The sequence below is a fragment of the Emys orbicularis genome, chromosome 17, assembly GCF_028017835.1.
Source record: "Emys orbicularis isolate rEmyOrb1 chromosome 17, rEmyOrb1.hap1, whole genome shotgun sequence".
Classification (NCBI taxonomy): domain Eukaryota; kingdom Metazoa; phylum Chordata; order Testudines; family Emydidae; genus Emys; species Emys orbicularis.
Genome location: NC_088699.1, coordinates 18,233,803 through 18,256,939, shown reverse-complemented (window position 1 = coordinate 18,256,939; position 23,137 = coordinate 18,233,803). Strand labels below are relative to the sequence as shown.

The 23,137-nt window shown below is 45.1% G+C and overlaps 1 protein-coding gene across 2 annotated transcripts in view; it reads right to left on the bottom strand.

The window, feature by feature from the left end:
- Positions 1–23,137, bottom strand: part of CAMKK1 (calcium/calmodulin dependent protein kinase kinase 1) — a 120,917-nt gene that overhangs the window by 37,620 nt on the left and 60,160 nt on the right. The gene's annotated exons all lie outside the window — the stretch shown is intronic.

Here is a 23,137-nt window from a genome sequence, read left to right as displayed (position 1 = left end):
GGCTGTGGGTTGCTGCAATGACAGGAAACACTGGAGTTGTCGCCTCACAGTATGGAGAAATAAAGAGAACGCTCAAGAGAAAAAGCTAAACATCCTGTCCCAACTGCCCTGAAAACAAAGGGCTTATCAGCATGAACAACCTTCAGATAAGCTCCCGATTATCATATAGTGAGACAACAGCACAAGCAGCATATATTTGTGCCACTGTTGGCTCCTGAAGACCCACAGACAGATCACAACAAGGGAGTTGGTGATATTTATACACAGTAAAATTAAATTGCGTAGTTTACACTCGCACCATATTAACACTCTATTTCATCAGTGCTCAGAGTGCTCAGGGTTAGGTTGTCTCCTGGATCCCTGTTAACGCAAGTAATAGTGGTTGGAATTAAAGGCAATCATGTTAAACCTACTGTTCATTATCACCAGAAACATCAGCCACAAGGTGAGGGAAATTAACAATACTACCTTTTCTTGGTTCTAAGTATTAAAAACTATGAACTAAACATACATAACAACAAGACAGCAGAGCTGTATGAACATATTGTATAGAAAGACATACAGAACATACAGATCAACACTCATCAAAATAAACTTAATAAAAACAAATACTAGTTCTTATCTAAACCTATTCTAGGAAGTCCTTACCAGCACTCTCCCAGTTCCTCCAGAGACATATGTGGGGCGTCTAGCCAGGGAATCAGCGGGAGCCTCAACATTCACCCCATTTTGCTTGTAGGCAGCACTTGCTTGTAGGGAGTTACTTCAGCTTGTGACTGCACACTTTATAAAAGCTGTTCAGGGCATCTCGATCCTGTACCGAACATGCATTCCCCCACCCAGTAAGTCAGAGCACACTTTCAGGCCAGCACCGTTGGTATGAATAAATAATGATTTTCTCCCTAACAGATCCGACTGTTTTCTGTATACTGGTATGAACTGAGGCTGGTTTTCCAGGCTGATATGAAGCAGTTAGTATTTCAGTCCTATACTGTGGACTGATGTGGTTCACCTGGTCCAGCAGACAGGAATCCAACATTAACAGATGATCTTCAACTACTGTAGAGACAAATGCTGTAATGAGACATTTGTTCTCTTCTCTCAGCAGCTGAAGACATTGCTTGATTAGCCATAAACCAGTTGGTCTTTTCTCTGGACCATACCATGGCACTTGGCTTTGAGAAACCTTTCTGATTGATCTTTACCCACAGTACAGTGAGCAGAGCTGTAATCTGATCACACTCCTTCCACATACCCAAGATCCTGAGTGCAACAACCACTCTAGGGCCAGCCAAATAATGCATTCACTGGTTACTCTGGTATAAAGATAATAGGTCTGATCCTAAAGTAGTGTAAATCAATATAGATCTGGCCCAATCGGAACACAGTTTTCTGGTAAAAAATCCCAGAGCAGATGATTTGTCAAAGACTTCAAACAAATGGTTTAAGTTGTTCATTTTGGCTGTTTTGCTTGTTAGTGCTGAGATTGGCTGCTCACTAGAACAAGCTCCCTGTGTACAAGTTGCTCTGCTATCTCAATGCTAACTGACAGACCTGATTTTAAAAATAAATCAATACTGCTTCATAATGAAAATGAAACGTACGATATCACAGTTAAAGCCCCTGGGGGAAAATGTGCTTCTGGAGCTCTCGGTTAAATTCAGTTTTATTAGAGTCATCCTTCATTTCTGTGGGAAAACAGCAGCAATTCAGGCACTATTTGGATCTTAATAATAATTCTTATCCTTCTTATAGCATCTTCCATCCAGGAATCTCTAAACATCCATTAATTGAGTTTCACAACAGCCCTTGTGAGAGAGGCAAGTATTACTAATGGGGAAGCCGAGGCACAGAATTTTCAAGCATGTCTACTAATTTGGAGGGCCCAACCTGATACACAAAGAGCTTGATTATCAGAGATGCTGAGTACCCACAACTCCAACTGAAATCAGAGCAGCTGAATGCTCAGTAACTCTGAAAATCAGGTTGTTGGTGTCTAAATGTGGGCCCCATAAAACTGAATCACCCAAACTTTTGCAAACTTGGCTTTTAATGTTTTTTTAAAGCAATGCATTTTCACTTAATTGATGCTAGAAATGAGGAAATATGGTTATGGATGTATAGTACAAAACCGCTGAAAATCTAAGGCTACCATTCATAGTATAAGAACATGAGGCCTGCCATATTGGATCAGACCAATGGTTCATCTACTGCAGGATGCTCTGACAGTGGCTAGTATCAGCTGCTTCAAAGGAAGGTGCAAATAACCACGTAGCAGGCACTTATGGGATAACCTGCTTATGTGGAAAGTTTTTCCTAACCCATATCAGTCCCAGGCTGGCTTACATCCCTCCAAAACTCTTGATATATTTGTTTCAACTTTGTCCTCCTCCACCTCCTTCACTGCCCACTTCACCAGCTTCTCAAGAGTGGCGTCTCTATGCTCCTGAATGACAGGCCTGAAGAGAGACAGAGGGACTTTAATGCAGAAATGCTGGAAGGGTTTGGTGCTACATTTTGCTGTTCTTGACTCATATCAGCAAGAGTCTGATCCTGCAAACATTCCAGACACAGAGTTCCCATTGAGAAAGGTCCTGTGTTCTGAGGCCCTGATGAAGCAAAGCATCCATACTCAGGACAGCACTTAAGCACATGCTTAATGATAACTTAAGCATGTGTGATTAAAGTTAAGCAGATGCTTAAATTCTTTTCTGAACTGGGGTCAGAGTGCTTGCAGGCTCAAGTGCCAAGTTAGCTGAATACAAACTACTACAACGACATCAAAATGAGAAACCCTCAACAACCACTATCACAAATGTCACCCTTGCTGTCAATCCTCCTCTGACCTCTGTAGGTGCTCCAGCCAGGTCAGCATCCAACAATACTCCATTCACCCAGTGTGCCACACTAATGGGCCTATTCCCAAGGGAAATACAACTGTAAATTGCATTGTGCTGCAGCATTATTGTTGAACACTGAAAAATGTGCGTCACAGACGTACAGTGCTGCAGGAAAGCCTCCTTAGGCTGCACTCTTTCAATGAATGCACTGTGGTATGATGAGTGGGACTGGAGGCCATAAGAACATAAGAATGGCCATAGTGGATCTAACCAATGGTCCATCTAGCCCAGTGTCCTGTCTTTTGGCAGTGGCTAATGCCAGATACTTGAGAGGGAATATACAGAACAGGGCAACTATTGAGTGATCCATCCCCGGTCATCCAGCCCCAGCATCTGGCAGTCACAGGCTTAGGGACACCCAGAGCATGGGGTTGCATCCCTGACCATTTTGGCTAATAGCCACTGATGGATCTATCCTCCATGAACTTATCGAATTCTTTTTTGAACCCAGTTATACTTTTAGCCTTCACAACATCCCTGGCAATGAGTTCCACAGGTTGACTGTGTGAAAAAGAGGGTCAGGTTTTGGGAGGAACCTAGTTTGGTAGTCAGGCTGCTACTGGATAAACACAGGTTTCTCTCTGTGTGCATACTCAATCCAGATCTCTTTCCTACAACTCTGCCTGTCTGCTGCCTTCCTTATTGCTAATGAAGCATGAAAAGAGCACATCTGTCTGTTCAGGTCCTTTTATAGAACCCATCACCATGCCATCCTTCAGGGGTGATAATACAGCACATTTCACAAGCACTAAACTCACCTTTAAATGAGAACCCTCTCTTCCCTCATTTCTAGACACATCCACTTTCAGACTCTAAAATAGGCTGTGCTTGTCATTCAAAAAGCAGACATTTGGGAATTGTTCATCTATACCAACCAGCAGAAAAAAGCAGGAGGAGGGAAATGGGAGATTATTCCCCATTGTCTTTTCAAACAGCTTCCTTCTCTGCTCTCCCTGCTGGAAATCCCAGGGCCTGAGCACTTCATTACTAATGCTCCAAAACCCCATTACAAAAAATTGCCACATATTAGCACATAATGCTATTTACTAAGGCTGGTGCTGAATTATATTTGATTAAAACAGAAGCCGGTTACTGTTCAAGGGCAAAAGCAATCCATATGGTGCTGCTGCAGAGTCTGCTTAGTATTACCCTCACATCAGCCCTGTAGTGGAGAAATGATTTAACACCCTACCAAGGAAGCTGCAGCAGCAGCCGATAAAGCTTAAAACGAAATGCTGTTCTTTGAAGCAAGGCTCCTGTCACGGCTGTATCCCCACTTTGAACTTTAGGGTACAAGTGTGGGGGCCTGCATGAGGACTTCTAAGCTTAACTACCAGCTTAGTTCTGGTCCGCTGCCACCATCCCCTACCCTAGGAAGCTTTTAGAAACCTCTCACCAATTCCCTGGTGAATACAGATCCAAACTCCTTGGATCTTAAAACAAGGAGAAATTGACCCTTCCCCCCCTCCTTCCTTTCACCAACTCCTGGTGAATACAGATCCAAACCCCCTTGGATCTTAAAACAAGGAGAAATCAATCAGGTTCTTAAAAAGAAGGCTTTTAATTACAGAAAAAGGTAAAAATCATCTCTGTAAAATCAGTATAGAAAATAACTTTACAGGGTAATCAAACTTAAAGAGCTCAGAGGACCCCCCTCTGTCTTAGGTTCACAGTACAGCAAACAAAGATAAACACTCTGGTAAAAGGTACATTTACAAGTTGAGAAAACAAAGTAAAACTAAGACGCCTTGCCTGGCTTTTTTACTTACAAGTTTGAAATATGAGAGACTTGTTTAGAAAGATGGGGAGAACCTGGATTGATGGCTGGTCCCTCTCAGTCCCAAGAGCGAACAACGTCTTAAAACAAAGAGCACACACAAAAGCCTTTCCCCCCCCCAAGATTTGAAAGTATCTTGTCCCCTTATTGGTCCTCTGGGTCAGGTGTCAGCCAGGTTACTCGAGCTTCTTAACACTTTACAGGTAAAAGGACTTTGGAGTCTCTGGCCAGGAGGGATTTTAGTACTGTACACAGGAGAGCTGTTACCCTTCCCTTTATAGTTATGACAGCTCCTATGCCAGTTTGCAGTGTTCCACGAACACCAAGAATGATCCAAAGCAAGTGGACCTGCAAGTGGACATGCCATTTAAGAGACAGCCTGCTTCCTGTGACCATTTACACTTTTTATATTTAGACTAGTGTTCAGTGCAGAGGATTGTAAATCAGGACTTCTGGGTTTCATTCACTAGTCTAACACCGAATTGCTTTATGACCTTGACCAAGTCACATGGGCCAGAATTTTCAGGAGGGATCAGCCCCTGGACACATGGCCAGATTTTCAACAGAGCTCAGCACAGTGAGTGCATATTGGGTACTCAGCTCCTTTGAAAATGTGGCCACAAAACTTCGTAATGGGAGCTTCTGGCAGCTGAGCTCTTTGGAAACTTTGAATTCATAGCATAAGCAAAATCAGTTGTCACAGATTAGGCATAAGTGCCAGAATCTCTTACACTAAAACCAACATTTTACAGGCATTTAGCAAGGTCAGGGAAGAACATTTAATGAGAGGTGGGAGAAACAGGACATAATAGATTTATTACAATACACACAAACACTGGCTATGTTCTTACTGTTTATATTTCAGCAGTGCCTAGAGGCCCAGTTGAAACCAGGGCCCCACTGTGCTAGGTGCTGTGTATATACATAGTAAAAGACAGTCCTTGCCTAGATGGGTCTTCAAATTAAACAGACAAGAAGTGGGAGAAAAGAAGGATTATTATCCTTATTTTATGGATGGGAACTGATGCATAGAGAGATTAAGTGATTTACAAAGGTCACACAGGGAGTCTATGGTAGAGTCAGGAACTGAACCCAAATCTCCTGAGTTCCATGCCAGTGTCTTAACCACAAGACCATCCTTCCTTCTCCATGTGCATTATGTGCTTACAGCTACATTTGCAAAAGCCCACACAACAGATGTGTCATGCAGAATGTGCAGCTGACAAAATCCAAAACAAGACCCTGGGTACACCAGGGCTTTTTCTTGCCATGTCACCAGCGTTTGAATTTACCCATCTCTTGATAACAGTCCTGAGAATACTCTTAAAACAAACACACTGTAATTGACTCTTCTGTTGATATATTTACTTAATTCCTCTTTTAAGATAATGGGAATTATATTCACATATTGATGGTACAGAAGAAAGATTACGCCTTATCATGGAAAAGCCAGCTTTTGATCAGCACAGCAGGCATTTATATATTGTTCTGGGTTTAGTGTCCGGTGCAGGGCTCCAGAAGCTGGTGGGGGATTTTACTGAGAATTGCTTTGTATGACTGTACTGCTGGAAAGGTAACTTCCCAATGGTTTTAGCTGCACTTCATTATCCTTTCCTGTTCCTCTTTCTGACCCACTAGTTCAACTAAGGGTATGTCTACACTACGAGAGTAGTTCGATTTTAGTTAAATTGAATATGTGGAATCGATATTACAAAGTCGAACGTGTGTGTCCACACTAAGGACAGTAATTCGACTTTGTCAGTCCACACTAACGGGGCAAGCGTCGACATTGGAAGCGGTGCACTGTGGGCAGCTATCCCACAGTTCCCGCAGTCCCCGCTGCCCATTGGAATTCTGGGTCAAGCCGCCATTGCCTTCTGGGTAAAAAAATGTGTCGAGGGTGCTTTTGGGTAACCGTCACTCCCGCCCTCCCTCCCTGAAAGCGCCGGCGGGAAATCAGTTCGCGCACTTTTCTGGTCAGTGACAGCGCGGACGCCACAGCACTGCGAGCATGGATCCCGCTGTGACCATCGCTGCAGTTGTGGCCGTTGTCAACGCATCGCAGCTCATCATCGACCTTTCACTGAGGCAGATAGAGAGAAATCAGGCGAGGAGGCTACGGCACCGGGGTCAGGACCTGAACTCCGAGAGTAGCACACGCCTGTCTGAAACCACGACACCCAGTGCCGAGGACATCACGGTGGCAATGGGTCTTGTGGATACTGTGGAACGGCGATTCTGGGCCCGTGAAACAAGCACGGACTGGTGGGACCGCATAGTGCTTCAGGTCTGGGATGAATCCCAGTGGCTGCGAAACTTTCGCATGCGGAAGGGGACTTTCCTTGAACTTTGTGAGTTGCTGTCCCCTGCCCTGAAGCGCAAGGACACCCGGATGCGAGCAGCCCTGACTGTCCAGAAGCGAGTGGCCATAGCCCTCTGGAAGCTTGCAACGCCGGACAGCTACCGGTCAGTCGCGAACCAGTTTGGCGTGGGCAAGTCTACCGTGGGGGTTGTTGTCATGCAAGTAGCCAAGGCAATCGTGAAGGTACTGCTGTCAAAGGTAGTGACCCTGGGAAACGCGCAGGCCATCATAGATGGCTTCGCCGCGATGGGATTCCCAAACTGCGGTGGGGCTATAGATGGGACTCACATCCCTATCCTGGGACCGGACCACCAGGCCAGCCAGTACATCAACCGAAAGGGCTACTTTTCAATGGTGCTGCAAGCACTGGTGGACCATAAGGGACGTTTTACTAACATCAACGTTGGATGGCCGGGCAAGGTTCATGACGCTCGCGTGTTCAGGAACTCTGGTCTGTTTAGAAGGCTGCAGGAAGGTATTTACTTCCCGGACCACAAAATAACTCTTGGGGATGTGGAGATGCCTACAGTGATCCTCGGGGACCCAGCATACCCGCTAATGCCCTGGCTCATGAAGCCCTATACTGGCGCCCTGGACACAGAAAAAGAACTGTTCAACTACCGGCTCAGCAAGTGCAGAATGGTGGTGGAGTGTGCTTTTGGCCGTCTCAAGGGGAGATGGAGAAGCTTACTGACTCGCTGTGATCTCAGCGAAACCAATATCCCCATTGTTATTGCAGCTTGCTGTGTGCTCCACAATCTCTGTGAGAGCAAGGGGGAGACCTTTATGGTGGGGTGGGAGGTTGAGGCAAATCGCCTGGCTGCTGATTACTCCCAGCCAGACAGCCGGGAGATTAGAAGAGCCCAGCGGGACGCACTGTGCATCCGGGAGGCTTTGAAAGACAGTTTCCAGACTGAGCAGGGTCACCAGTGAATTTTAAGTTTGTGGACTCAGAACCTGAACTTGCCACCGTTTCTTTACCCAGTTACCGTTGACTATCCTCTCCAGTTACATACCCCCTTCACCCCCTTCCCAAAAAATAAAATCTGTTCTGTTTTGTTAATGAACACCGTTGTCTTTATTACTGTTTTCGCGGGAATGTTTTAAACCTGGGACGCAGACTGTGGCGGGGTGCGGGTTTACTGTTGTGATGCAAATGATGCTTCTAAACTCCAGGAATGACGGGTTCCGCAGTGGTGGACTGGTTGTTTCAACAGAGCCTGCCAGCCCTCCTGGGCGGGACAGCGTGTATGTGTCGGCTATGTGACTGTCTGGCAGGGGGAGGAGGGTTACAGCTCCCCTGCTGCGGGGCTCTGTGATGCATTAGATCTGTAACTGCCCTCCCCCGCCACAAAGTCACAGAGCAACCCCCCCCCCCCACAGAACATGAAAACCACCTCCCAGATTGAACAGGGTCACTAGTCACTGCACTGGGTATGTGTCCTGATCCTGGACCTGACCCCGCCTCTGTACCCTGGTAAAGGTGACTGTCCTGTCCAATTACCATGCCCCTTCCCCTCGTTCAGACAGACTCTCCTCCAAAATAAAATCATGGAAACAGTAATTAACAGAAACGAATATTTTATTATGAACCAGACATGAAACGTGGGGGTTGAAACTTGCACGGGGGCTTCTGTGAGGTGTGTAGGAAAGGACTTTTAAAATTTTGGGGAATGAGAGCCTTCTAGTGCTAGAGCAGTCTGCAGGGGTTGACTGAAAGTTTTAACGGCCCTTGCCGCCCCTCCTTCTTTGTACTTTGGGTGAGGGGGGTGTGGGACTTGGTGGCGGGGGAGGGCGGTTAGAGATAGACTGCAGCGGGGCTCTGTCCTCCTGCCTCCGGTCTTGCAGAACATCCACAAGGCGCCGGAGCGTGTCCGTTTGCTCCCTCAGAAGTCCAAGCAGCTTTTCAGTAGCCTGCTGGTCCTCCTGACGCCACCTCTCCTCCCGTTCCATGACTGCTCGGTGCATTTGGGACAAGTTCTCCCTCCACTGTGTCTGCTGGGCTGCCTGGGCTCGGGAACAGCTCATTAGTTCTGAGAACATGTCCTCCCGCGTCTTCTTCTTCCTCCTCCTAATCTGCGCTAGCCTCTGGGAGTGTGCTGACAGGCTGGGTTGGGAGACAGTCGCAGATGTGTCTGTGTGAATGGGAAAAATGGAGTGAATTCCTGAGACAGATAAATGAAGTTGTGTACAAAGAACCTAGTCTTTCTCTGTGAACAAGACCATGCACTGCACCTCTCACATGCGCACTCAGGACAAGGTCGAATTTTCGGCCATCGCCTTCAGTGCCTGGGGTCCTGCAGTGGTCTTGCAGTTATCTGAGAAGCGTGGCAGGACACCTGAACTTCTGTAGCGTGCAATCATGGTAAGCCGTAGACTTCTGGCTGCTTAAAACAGTACTAGTAGCACTGGCCTCCTTTCACATTGAAAGCAATGCCAGTCTCTGCTGCCAGCAATCAGGACAGCATGAACTATGCCCCTGTCCCACCCCCTCGCGGCTGTTCCAGGGAAAGATCCCTGTATGCTGCCCCTCTCCCTCCACCGCGTGGCTGTAAAGCAGTCCCAATACTAACATTCCCCTCCCTAATTCAAAGCAGGGCGTAATGAGCGACATCACCCTGCTGAGGATCTCGGAGTCCCAGAGGGAAAGGATGTTTCGAGAAAGCCTTCAGAAACCAGGGCCGTTTGCCGCTATGCTCTGCAGGGCGATGATACCAGAGTATCTGATGGTGTCGTGGCGCGGTAACGTGTCCTACCACGGAGGGCCCACTAAGATCGCCCTACCCAGGAACCTGATGAACAGGCTGGAAATGTACCTTCATGAGACCTACGAGGAGTTCTCCTATGAGGATTTCGCCTCCATCCCCGGCCATATTGACCGGATTTTCGCGTAGGTGCACTGGGACTAAAGAGTGGAGCGTCTTGGGCAGCATAATCATGACTTACCGGACATTGTAAAAAAAAATTTAAATACTTGGGACTAAATTGTGAAGAGCCTAAGGCAGACAAATCATGAAAAACCCTTTGTTACTATTGTAAATATTCCAGTTTTTTTGCAGATAATTGTTTACATGTTTAAGCACTTTAATAAACAGCCATTGTTAATATTATAAATATTCCAGTTCTTGTAAAAATAAATGTTTAGATATTTAAAGCACTCACTGCTTGATCCTTCCCCTGATTCTGTCTCCGGGGTAAGGGATGGGGACGGTTGGTAGGGGATCTCGGTAAGGGTGATGAAGAGCTCCTGGCTGTCGGGGAAATCAGCGGTGCCAGCGCTGTCGACTGCCTCGTCCTCCTCATCTCCTTCTTCATCTTCCCCGTCCGCTAACATGTCCGACGAGGAACCTGCCGCGGACAATATCCCATCCTCAGAGTCCACGGTCAGTGGTGGGGTAGTGGTGGCGGCCGCACCTAGGATGGAATGCAGTGCCTCGTAGAAACGGGATGTGTGGGGATGGGATCCGGAGCGTCCGTTTGCCTCTTTGGTTTTTTGGTAGCCTTGTCTCAGCTCCTTGATTTTCACGCGGCACTGCGTTGCATCCCGGCTGTATCCTCTCTCTGCCATGGCTTTAGAGATCTTCTCGTAGATCTTTGCATTCCGTCTTTTGGAGCGCAGCTCTGAAAGCACGGACTCATCGCCCCACACAGCGATGAGATCCAAGACTTCCCGATCAGTCCATGCTGGGGCCCTCCTTCTATTAGATTGCACGGCCATCTCTGCTGGAGAGCTCTGCATCGTTGCCAGTGCTGCTGAGCTCGCCACGCTGTCCAAACAGGGAATGAGATTCAAACTGCTCAGACAGGAAAAGGAATTCAAATTTTCCCGGGGCTTTTCCTGTGTGGCTGATCAGAGCATCCGAGCTCGGACTGCTGTCCAGAGCGTCAACAGAGTGGTGCACTGTGGGATAGCTCCCGGAGCTATTACCGTCGATTTCCATCCACACCTAGCCTAATTCGATATGGCCATTTCGAATTTAGCGCTACTCCTCTCGTTTTGGAGGAGTACAGAAGTCGAATTTAAGAGAGCTCTATGTCGAACTAAATAGCTTCGTGGTGTGGACGGGTGCAGGGTTAATTCGATGTAACGGCGCTAAATTCGACATAAAAGCCTAGTGTAGACCAGGCCTAACAGATGACAGGGGTTCCCTTGAGCGGACAATACACCTGCCACATAGTAGGCAAAGCGGGTTTTCCTTAATACAATCAATAAAGAGACTTTACATTTCCTAGTGCAAAAGTGGCAGAAAGAATGGATTTTCTTCATTTCACTCACAGCAACTGCAGCTGTTCCAGCTTCTTGTGATCCAGGTAAAACTAATATCATGCTTGCAGATAAACTGCAAAGGGACAAATCCTGCAGTTCATCTTTACTATGGCATAACTCCCACTGCAGCCAATGGGAGTTTAGCCTGTGTAAAGACTCCAGAGTCAAGCCCTTACAAAATGAAGCTAATTGACAAGTTCCTCAATTAAAACTCTAGAGTTTGGGCCCGATCTGGGTATCTGAACCCAACCTCACCCTAAAATTTTGAAGGGTTCGGGGGGGGGGGTCACATTTGAGATTCTAGTTAAACCCATCTATAGTAAACACATAGAGGCCAAAATCTGTAATTCTGTAGTGAGATGAGGAAGATGTTACATAAATTGCTATGGCATGCCAGTGTTTATACTGGACCTTTACTTACATACAGTAAGAGGGAATGGTCTTTCAATTCATGCTAAGTAAAATTTATTCTTAAAATATTTTTAACTCTTACAATACTTAACAGTAACAAATACTATTACAAAACCACTTTACATCAATACAATCCTAAAGGATGCCACAAACATTTACACTATATCCATTTGGTACCAGTGAAACACAGCCACTTCGGGGGGGGGCCCCCGGGGTGGGGGGGGGAAAGAAGGAGAGTAGGATGAGCGTAGCAGTCAACCACTGCACTGTGTGAAGGACACTGGGGTAATTCCCATCCCACTCCGGATCCTGGATCACAAGAAGCTGGAACAGCTGCAGTTGCTGTGAGTGAAATGAAGAAAATCCATTCTTTCTGCCACTTTTGCACTAGGAAATGTAAAGTCTCTCTATTGATTGTATTAAGGAAAACCCGCTTTGCCTACTATGTGGCAGGTGTACTGTCCGCTCAAGGGAACCCCTGTCATCTGTTAGTTGAACTAGTGGGTCAGAAAGAGGAACAGGAAAGGATAATGAAGTGCAGCTAAAACCATTGGGAAGTTACCTTTCCAGCAGTACAGTCATACAAAGCAATTCTCAGTAAAATCCCCCACCAGCTTCTGGAGCCCTGCACCGGACACTAAACCCAGAACAATATATAAATGCCTGCTGTGCTGATCAAAAGCTGGCTTTTCCATGATAAGGCGTAATCTTTCTTCTGTACCATCAATATGTGAATATAATTCCCATTATCTTAAAAGAGGAATTAATATTAATTAAATTATTCGGCAATTACTCTTTCACCTTACCATGTGAATTTGCTCTTTTTTATCTACCTGTAAGAAAAATTAAGGAGTTTTTACAAAATAAATATCATAAACAGTTTTCATCTTATTTATTTTAAAAAAGTAAAACATTGTTGAACTGCTGGTCCAAATATATTTATTATTCTTACTTTAACATAGATAGCCAGTTATGGTTAATTAAAAATATTCTTTGTATTGTTACTTGTCTCTGGATTTCAATAAACAAACAAACAAATATGAAAAAAAGTTAAACACAAGTTAATCATACGCGCTCATCGGCACTTAATGGAAAATAGGTATCATTAATTCACGTGGTTTTTCTAATAAAGTCAGTGTGATTTTTGGCACTGCATTTCTTCAGCCAATTTTTCGTAGTTGGGAGAGTAGGATGATCGTAAGCAATCGTCAAGATGGGCATCTGTAAGCCGAGATCTGTATTTTGATTTTATGATGTTCATTGTTGAAAACAGAACTTCGCATAGATAAATGGAACCGAAATAAGATTTTATTTTGTATGCTATGTTTTTTAAGGTAAGAAACTTTTTTCCGTCAACCAGATTCCAAAAGTTTTCATCTGTTGCACAGGATTTTAGAACAATATCATTTTGAAGGTCCAAAATCTCCAGTTCCACATCTTCTGTTCTTACTTGAATGAGACTCGCAATTGATGTAGCCATTTCTGTTACCTCTATTTGGCAAGTAAAAGGATTCACAAGAAAGGCAACTACAGGCTCAATGATGTTGAACTGTTGAAATCTCTTTTCAAATTGTTCCAGAAGTGTTTGAATGTGGATAACAAATGGTGATGGGTTAAAATCACTGTCACATACCATTTTCTTCATACTTGGGAAATGTACGAGAGACTTCGTCTTCATATGTGACATCCACAAGATCAGTTTTGCTTTGAATGATTTTACAGAACCTATCATTTGAGCCACATGTTTGTCTTTTCCCTGGAGCTCAAGATTTAAAATGTTCAATTTGTCAGTGATGTCGGCAAGAAAAGCCAAGTCCATTAACCAGCTGGAGTCTTCCTAGTTGCTCGAAGTTCTGATTTGTGGACTTCAGAAATTCTTTGATCTCTTCAATTAAGCTTAAAAAACGTGCAAGAACTTTACCTTTGCTCAGCCATCGTACTTCTGTGTGCAAGATAAGATCAGATTGTTTATCATCAACATCTTCCAACAGGGCCTTAAAAAGTTGGTGTTGCAAAGGTTTCGCTCGAATAGAGTTAATTATTTTAATAACGACATTCATGACGGGTTGAAAAGAAAGAACTTTGACGAACAAAGCTTCTTGGTGCATAATGCAATGATAAGACAAAGTTCGGAAAGGATTCATTCTTCTTACAGAGTGCAATGAATCCATTGGCACTGCCCATCATTGCTGGTGCCCCATCAGTGGTGATCGCAGACAGCTTGTGTAGTGGCATACTAACTGATGTTGCGTATGGATCACCTGGATCGATCGGTCTTCAGCTGTTGTTAAGACTGCGCCAATCACAACACATCCGCCATTCTTCTCGCATTCTTGCCTTTCTTCTCCACATTCGTCCGAAACGTTTTACAATGTCATCTTCCCACCTTCTTGGAGGCCGACCAGGTGGTCTTTTCTGTTTGCGCGGGTACCACTCAGTAATGATTGCAGTCCACCTATTGTCCGTGAACCGTGCTATGTGGCCCGCCCATCGTATCTCATTATATCTGCTTTCCGCAACAATATCTTTCACACCACTGCGTTCTCTAATAGTTTCATTTGGGATACGATCCAGAAGGGAAATTCCCAACATAGCTCGTTCCATTGCCCTTTCAGCTACCGACAGCCGCTGTTCTTCTCTCTTCGTCAGTGCCCACGTTTCACTGCCATACAGCATGGCTGGCAGCACTGCTGAATTGAAGATATTTGTACGTGTGGTCTTGTCAATTTTTCCTTTGAGGATGTCCTTGATGGAATTAAACGCACACCATCCTGCCCGAATCCTTTGCGAGAGTTCTCCGTTCATGTCTTGGCGCATATTAACTTCTTGGCCCAAATATATGTACTGTTCCACTTCTTCAATTTCTTCTCCTGTTACTGTTATTCGGGCTTTTCATAAGACGTCTCATCGCATGTATTTCGTTTTGCAACGGTTCATTTTCAGACCGACCTGACAGCTTTTCTTGTCGAGTCTTCGTAGCATGCTCTGCAGTTGGTTGGTGCTTTCGGCAATTAGTATGATGTCATCCGCGAATCTGAGATGAGATAATCGTTCTCCATTTATATTAACACCACTCCTCCAATTGATCTTGTTCATAACCATTTCAAGGCAGGCAGTAAATAGTTTTGGTGAAATCGTATCTCCTTGCTTTATGCCTTTCTCGATTGGGATGCGGAGGGGAGTTTCGAGGAGAGTAATGTCTGTTGTACATCCAGTATTCACTTCCTTCAACAAACTGATGTACTGCGTGTTAATGCCCTGCGAGCGCCTTTAATATTGTGTTGAACTCAACGCTATTGCAGGCATATAGGGCGATAGTTCTTAAGATTTTCTCGATCCCCCTTCTTGTACAGCAAGATGGTATTCGACTCCTTCCAGCTTGATGGTATTTTTCCTTCTTCGAGATATCGACAATCTTAAAGCGAGGGCCTTCCAAAGTTTTTCACCTCCTGCGGAAATCATTTCTGACGTGATTCCATCTTTGCCTGGAGCTTTTCCCTTCTTCATCTGGTGTAGTGCACTTTGGACTTCGCTGACAATTATTGGGGGGACGCGTTCTTCTGACTCTTGGAGCGTTGGGAGAGGGATGTTGATTCTTGATTTGAACAGTTCTGTATAGAAGTCCTTGCAGACCTCCTCCATCCCTGCTCTGTCAATTACTGTCTCTCTGTCCTTGTTCTTCAATGCTGTTACGCTCAATCTATACGGCGCCAATTCCCGCTTGCATGTCCTGAGGCTCTTGCGTGATTCAGCTGTTTTAAGGAGCTTTTCTTTCCGGAAGTTCTCAAAGTCGACCTTCAGTTTTTGCCGTATGATTTGAATACATTATAGATGTCCTCACCCTTTGTTCGCCCTTTCATAGGCAATACTTTTAGTAACTCTTCTTTTACGGTGAAGTCACTAAATACAATCCTCACCATAACTGCCAACTACGCTGTGTCCGATATATCTGTCGACTCATCAAATTGCAGTGAAAATCAGTCACATATTTCCAAGTCATCCTTTAGCTGAGTTTGCATGTCGCTTGAAATTGCATGTATCCTCCTCGTAACTGTGTTGTCTGATAACTGCAAGTCTTGTATTGCCGACAAAATCTCACCTTTGTTAGGAAATCCTTGAAACAGGCAATCAGCACCAGTCAAAAATGCTTCCTTCAGCAATTCACCATCTTGAAAGGGTTTTTTCTTCTTTGCGAGCAGATGAGCAATTTTAAAGGAAGCAATAGTAGCACTTTTAGACTTTACACTTGTCTAGTGAAAATAGATTGCTGGGAAAATTAATCAACTCAAATCAAACCTTTCTCAACTCAGATTTAAGTGGATGGCTAATGTCAAAAGAGCCGTGATTAGTTTGGAAATGGCGTTCGACATTATGTTTTTTCAGCACGGCAACAGCACCCCCGCACAATAAGCAAAACCATTTCCCTTTATTTTCAATAAAACAATAGGATTCTTCCCACTCTGCGTTGAAATAATACGTACGTTGTCTATTATTTGAACCACTCATTTTGGGGCAAAATATCAAAAAAATAATAAATTGCAAAGCACAAGAAAACAGCAGTATCAGTGCAGGAAAAATACTCACATACAGGGCCGGCTCCAGGCACCAGTGGAGCAAGCATGTGCCTGGGGCAGCACATGCTACAGGGTAGCATTCCGTCCATTCTTGGGACGGCAGAGTCGGAGCGGTTTTTTTTTTTTTGGCGGCAGTTCTGGGCAGCGCAGAGAGAAGCCGCGAGGCCAGAGAACACCGGCGCCTGCAGCCCCAGAGTACTCTGTCCCCAGCAGGTGTGGGGCCCCGGCTGCTCTCCCCTGCTGGGCACTAGGCGGGCCCCGCGCCTGCCAGGGACAGAGAACACCGGCGCCCGCAGCCTGCAGCCCCGGAGTTCTCTGTCCCCAGCAGGCGCAGGGCCACGGCTTCTCTCCCCTGCTGGGCACTAGGCGGGCGCACATAAATGCCCTGGCGGGCGCCATGGCACCCATGGGCACCGTGTTGGGGACCACTGGTGTATGGTTACAGAGAATTCAGGAATGGAGGGGTTAATGTCCATGCAAAGTAGAAGGAGCCCCTCCCCCAAAGCCCTGCCCCAACTCACTCCACCCCGCCCTCGCTTGCTCTCCCCCACCCTCACTCACTTTCAATGAGATGGGGTAGGGAGCTGGGGTGCAGGAGGGTGTGAGGGGTGCAAGCTCTGGGAGGGAGTTTGGGTGCAGGAGGGGGCTCTGGGCTGGCGCAGAGTGTTGGAGTGCAGGAGGGGGTATAGGGTACTGGCTCTGGGAGAGGGGTCAGGGTTGGGGTGCTGGAGAGGTGGTACGGGGTGCTGACTCTGGGAGGGGGCTCAGGGTGCAGGAGGGGGTTCACGGTGCTGGCTCCAGGAGTGGGCTCAGGGCTGGGGTGTGGCCTCCAGCGGCTCCTGGTTGGTGGTGCAGCATGGCTGCTGCTAAGGCAGGTTCCCTGCCTACCCTGGCCCCACGCCGCTCCTGGAAGGGGCCAACGCACTCATGGCGGGGGGGCATGTACCTCCATGCGCTGCCCCTCTCTGCAACCACCACCCCTGCAGCTCCCATTGGCCACAGCTCCCTGTTCCCAGCCAATGGGAGCTGCGGCGGCAGTGCTTGCAAGCAGGAGCAGCGTGCAGAGAGAGACCCCTGCCCCCCCGTCCCTGGGGCTGCGCTGGCCACTTCTGGGAGCGGCATGGGGCCGGGGTAGGCAGGGATCCTGCCTTAGCGGCAGCCCCACTGCACCACCGGAGATCGCAATCGACTGGGGGATCCTCTAGGATTGACCAGTCGATCGTGATCGACCATTTGGTGACCCACTGCCTTAAGGTATGATGCTTTCTACTCCAAATCCAAGGAGACTGAACAAACAATGACATCATTGTGAAAGCTTCATTCATTAAAGCAGGCCCTTGGAGAGTGAATCAGCATTCTGACTCACTAAGAATTTAGTTTAAATTATAATGTCTGTCTTGTGAGTGCTGTAATTGAATACCCAGACATGCACAGGCAGACACGGCTGAATTCTGAAGTCCTAGAGCTTTGCCCGAATAAGGACTTCAGGAACATTCAGGCTTCAAAAGAGTATTGCAGCGACTGTGTGCCTGCCAAACCCCATACTGATAAATGGATTGCTTGGTGCAATTTTATATAACAAGCCTTTTCTCTCTCATCCGCACCTCAAACGTGCACATGCGTGCACGCATGTGCACACACACTTACAGAGCCAATTTGGAAAGAGATGTAGTGTAGCCTCCACCTCCTTTTGTTAAACCAAATGTCAACTCCCAGCAAGAGAGAGATTTCTCGTTAAGGGATGTCAGCCTGACAGTTGTGGAAAAAACATCCTTCCTCTTTTACTTACTTTACCTGGTGCTGGTTTCCATGGTTTACCTGCCAAAGCAAATCTGCAGGACATCCAATTCATCGTTATTCAGCAAACCAATTTAAAGCTTGGTTATTGACAAGAAAATTAGCATTAAGTCAACCTGGAAGAAACCTTACTAACTGTATTCAAGATGTCAAACCTCTAACCCACTGTACCTGGGATATCAAAAATAAAATACTCTAAGCAAATAAATGGGGTTTTCTTTTTACTCCAGCAAATCTGTAGATTTGTCAAGTGTTGTTTTAAACATTTTCAACCATGTTTAGGGTGGAAGATGGTCTGACTCTGAAATGTTGTGCCGCTCCTATTTACAGGGATTCTGGGTTCTAGAACTGTTAGCTAATATTAAAGAAAAACAATGATTTGTTCTCTATATTGGGTAGGAAGTGTTGTCTAGGGATTAGTACTGGGGAACAGGAGTCAGGACTTGTATATTGTATCCCTAGCTCTGCTACTGACTCATTACATAAGTCAAGGTAACTTTTGGACAACTCAGTTTCCCAGTCTGTAAAATGGGGATAACAACACTTGCTTTCTCTCAAGGAGTACTGTGAAGCTTAAATAATGTTTGTTAAACTCTTTGAGTTGCTCAACTGAAATGCATTATCTAAGTGCACAATACATCATCATGGCCCTGTTTCAGAAAACACTTAAGTGCAGCACATGCTTAATTTTAAGCATGTGAACATCCCCATCTCTGGTCAGCAAAGCACTTGAGCATGTGCTTAACTCCCATTGGCTTCAATGCTACTTAAACACATGGTAGAGTGCTTTCACTCCCAGTTCAGGAAATGACTTTACAATACTAAGAAAAGCACTTGAGCATGTGGATATGGCGCTTTCCTGAATAGGGCTACTTTCTTTGATCAGAGCCCTGTTGAATAAGGATGGGATTACTTATGTGCTTAAAGTTATGCATGTGTTTAAGTGATTTGCTGAATTGCGATCTACCTGTGTGTGTACAAACACACATGGACAACACAAACACACATGCATGTGCACACCCTGCCTAGAGTTTAGGCAGGCGCAACTGGAATTATATTTAAATAAATGAAATTAATAAACTAAAAAAACAATGGTTTGGGGACATTTTTGTCACCCATTGTAATGTTACTCCTGGTCAGCTAATCTTGTGCCATTCACTGTCACACTGGCAAGGAAAGGTAAATGCTGATGGCTTGTAGTACTGTAACAGAATTTCACCTAATTTAGCATCAGATCCTCCCAATACCTCAGTTTTCTGAAAAAATGTCCCAGACTCCTGTGTATATCAGATACTCCAGAATCTAGTTTACTAAAACAAAACAGATCAAGAAAACAAAAGCAGACATCTGGCAGCCTCATGCTAGGTCTTCCCCTGCTCAATCGGGGCACCTCACAGTGCTTAGCAGTCCACTACACTATGACTCTCCTAAGGGTTTTTGTTCCTGCCTGTCACTGCACACAGCTCCAGCCAGGCCTTTGCCTCTGGCTGGTAGGGAAAACTTCTGCTCCAGTCTTCTCTCTAACTCTATATCCCAGTAAGAATCTCCCTACAGGTGGCTCTCTCTCAACTGAGCAGGCTCCCTTTTATAAGAAGCACCAACCCCTGGCTACCATTGGGTGATGCATGGACACCTGACCCAACCACTGGCAACGGATAATTAGGCACAGGTGGGCTGAGCCCAACTCTCCTTATGGGGCCAGCCCACTCTGTGACAGGCACCAATAATTAACTTAAGCCAATATTTCTACAGTATTACATAGGCAGGCCTATATTCAGTCATAGCCATTTTCCATCTAAACCAAGATGCCTTACATACAACATGCAGCATATTGTTCTTGATTAATACATTCCAGTTTGTGACAAGAATCCAGTTTTTAACGTCTAATTTAATAAAACCCAACTAGCAATGATGCAGTTACTGCTGTGAACATTGTGAGCTTAGAACAGCTGCATGGTGATTGAGTCTAGCAAATTACATAACAATTATGTATGCTTACATTAAAATTACCTTGCAATCTTTGGATTGCCTGGCAACACTTTCCCTCAGTATGCACAAATGGTGCACTTTTCTCTGTAATTACATAGTAATTGCTATGCATTTACACAGCAGTTGCAATAGAGCACATTTCTTAACTTTTAGCAGCTAATAAAACAAATGGTTACCCAAAAGCCTAAAACAAAACAGCCTATTGTTTTTGCTATTATCACTAATAAAACATCTTATTTGTTTGTGTTACCCAGTCTCATCCCACCTCCCCCCATCCACATTTTTTGGATTATCTTTTAGACTGCAAATATTTTGGGGCAGGGGCTGTCATTTACTACGTGCACACCCAGTGCCAAGCAAAACAGGCCCCTGATTTCTGTGGGGGCATCTAGGCACTATCAGAATATAAACATTAATAACAAAAACTACAATTTTTCTAACCTATAAACTCTACTGGCAAAATGGTCTTGGACCCTGCAGCCTTAACTCATAGTACAATCCCACTGACTGTAAGTATTTATTTCATTTCCATTCAGTGGCTGGTATTGTCCCTTTAGTTTCAGGTGGAAGACAGAGCTAATGTATTGTAGCGTGTGATATGAATATGGCCTTGTGAATGATCTTCCTTCATCTCAGCAAAGCCTGCTGTGCTCGTTAGGGACATTCACATTCCAGTTACCCTTTCAGAGCCGGCTCTTCTGTAAAAGAGCCAAGCAATACCTAAATCTTTGTTTAGCCTATGGGGAGAGCAGTAGAGCTCCCTGTGTCTTTCTGAGATCCAATTAACTGAAGGCAGACAAGGCTCTAAGTACATATTACAGGATAATACATTTCTTTTAGACTGACAAGGCTATGTCTTTGCTTTTTAAAAACATGGTCAGTGGAAGTGATTTAGAAATTATTCCCTCTGGTTCAGTAAGACAAACAGATTTTTCCAAAGGGTTGAAACAGTGGAAAATGTTGCATTTCAGACTATGGAAGCAAAATAGGTTAGGTTAAGTTACATATCTAGAAGTCTCCCTACGGTCTGATCCTTCAACTCTGACTTACTACTCACAGCTTGTGTTGGAAGGTGTGATTCAATATGAGTGAGGGTAACACAAACTAGCCCATAGACAGCTTTAGTAAAGTTGTCAATGAAGCTACTGTCCTGAATAAAGGCTGTATGATGAGACTTCTAGAGTGAAATCCTGGATAATCAGGATAATACCTGTAAAATCACGATAATACCTACCCCAATGTGAAACATTGACAACCATGGATGAAAAGTGTTATAAAAAGTGCAAAACTGTATTATTTATTATTATATCACTTATTAAAGAAGCATGTCACAGCCATTACTATCAGTCTCATGGAAAGAAACTGCTGTTGGTATATTGCCTTATGGCCTTTGCACTGAAGTTAACAAGAGTTTTCATAGAATCATAGAATATCAGGGTTGGAAGGGACCTCAGGAGGTCATCTAGTCCAACCCCCTGCTCAAAGCAGGACCAATCCCCAACTAAATCAAATTTTGCCTTTGACTTCAATGGAGCCAGGATTTCATTCCTAGTCTCTGAGGCCCAGATTCTCCAAGGTATTTAGGTGCCTAACTCCCACTGAAATCAATGTGAGTTAGGTGCCTAAATATCTTGGAGGACCTGGGCCTAAAACTCTTTGGTACAGCAGTGGCCAGAGAGACTGTTCAATCATATTAATTCCAGCCATGAAATACTGCAAAGGGACATCTAAGAGAGCCATTTGTATGTACAGTCCTAGCCCTTAAGAAAACTAAACTGCAGCTCAGTAACCTCAGCATCTGCAGTTTCCAGGTATTCCTCTAGGGAAATACAAGGGAATAGAAAGATACCAATGTAACTGTCCCTATCTGATGTAAATCTGGCATATTTTGAAGGGCCACCATTCCCCGTGACAGCACAGATACAGTAAACTTCAGCAATATTTAAATAATATTAGGAAGTCTGGCTCTGTCAATGCTAAGAAAGGGAAGCCTTAAATGGAGAACCCCAGCCAGGAAGGAAGGAAGGTATTTCCTCCTGCACCTAGATATTGAACTCCAGGTTGCAGATCACAAGGAAGTAAGGAGACCATCTAGTAGAGACTCAGATACCATGGTGATGAGTGTGGTGTAAAAACCCAACTGATAGCTTAGATACAGCAAGTGAGCTCTGGAATGCTAGATCTCTGCTCAGTGCAGAAAAGGAAGGCACATCAAGGAGTCCATAAATGAATCTTTGATCCTGATTCCTGAGGGCCAGTGTGCATCGGTCCCAGTAAGAGCTAGTCAGTCAAAGGTTGCTCTTATCCCACTAGCATAGGGTCCAACACACAACCACTCCCTTTCTCCCCCAACATTTCCCTACACGCGGGGTGAGGCAGCTGGCACAGGGGCTGTCTTCATTATCTTTATGTCAGCAGTGATATGCCAGTTCCCTTATGCCAGGGAAATTCCCTGATGACCATTTAAAGATAAAATCTGGCCCTTTTGTAGTGCTCAGGCCTGGATCTTAGATGAGAATCTGGCCCAAAATACTTGGGAACTCATCTGCCAGGTTAGAGGGAGAAACACAATATTTGATTAAAATAAATTGTGCAATAGCCCATTAAAAATATATAGATGCTGAATACTGAATGAGGATTCTGTGAAATACACAAGCCACCAGCTGTGATGGCAGGTGATGAGGTGGCATATTCTCCCCATGTCACAGCCCTGAGTAATGATGAGTCACTGAGATGCATTCCAAAGGGAGCAGACAAGGACAGATGCCCTCCAGCTGCAAGCTCTTCCCCCACAGCTCAGCTGGAAGCAGCGCAAATTCACTTCAACTGAAGCTAATTGACTTTCTTAGCCTGTGTCTTTGCAAATGCTGTTTCCTGGCTTCAGCCAAGCTTGGCACAGCTGTAAGGATTAAAGTCTACAATTTCTATCCAAGAGAGTTAACAAAAAGAAAATTACTAATCGTTTTCATAGTGCCACTTTAAAGAACGGCTGCCAGTGAATAACTGTGATACGGCCCATACAAAACCAGGCTGAGACGTGTCATTGCCAATCTTGCAAAC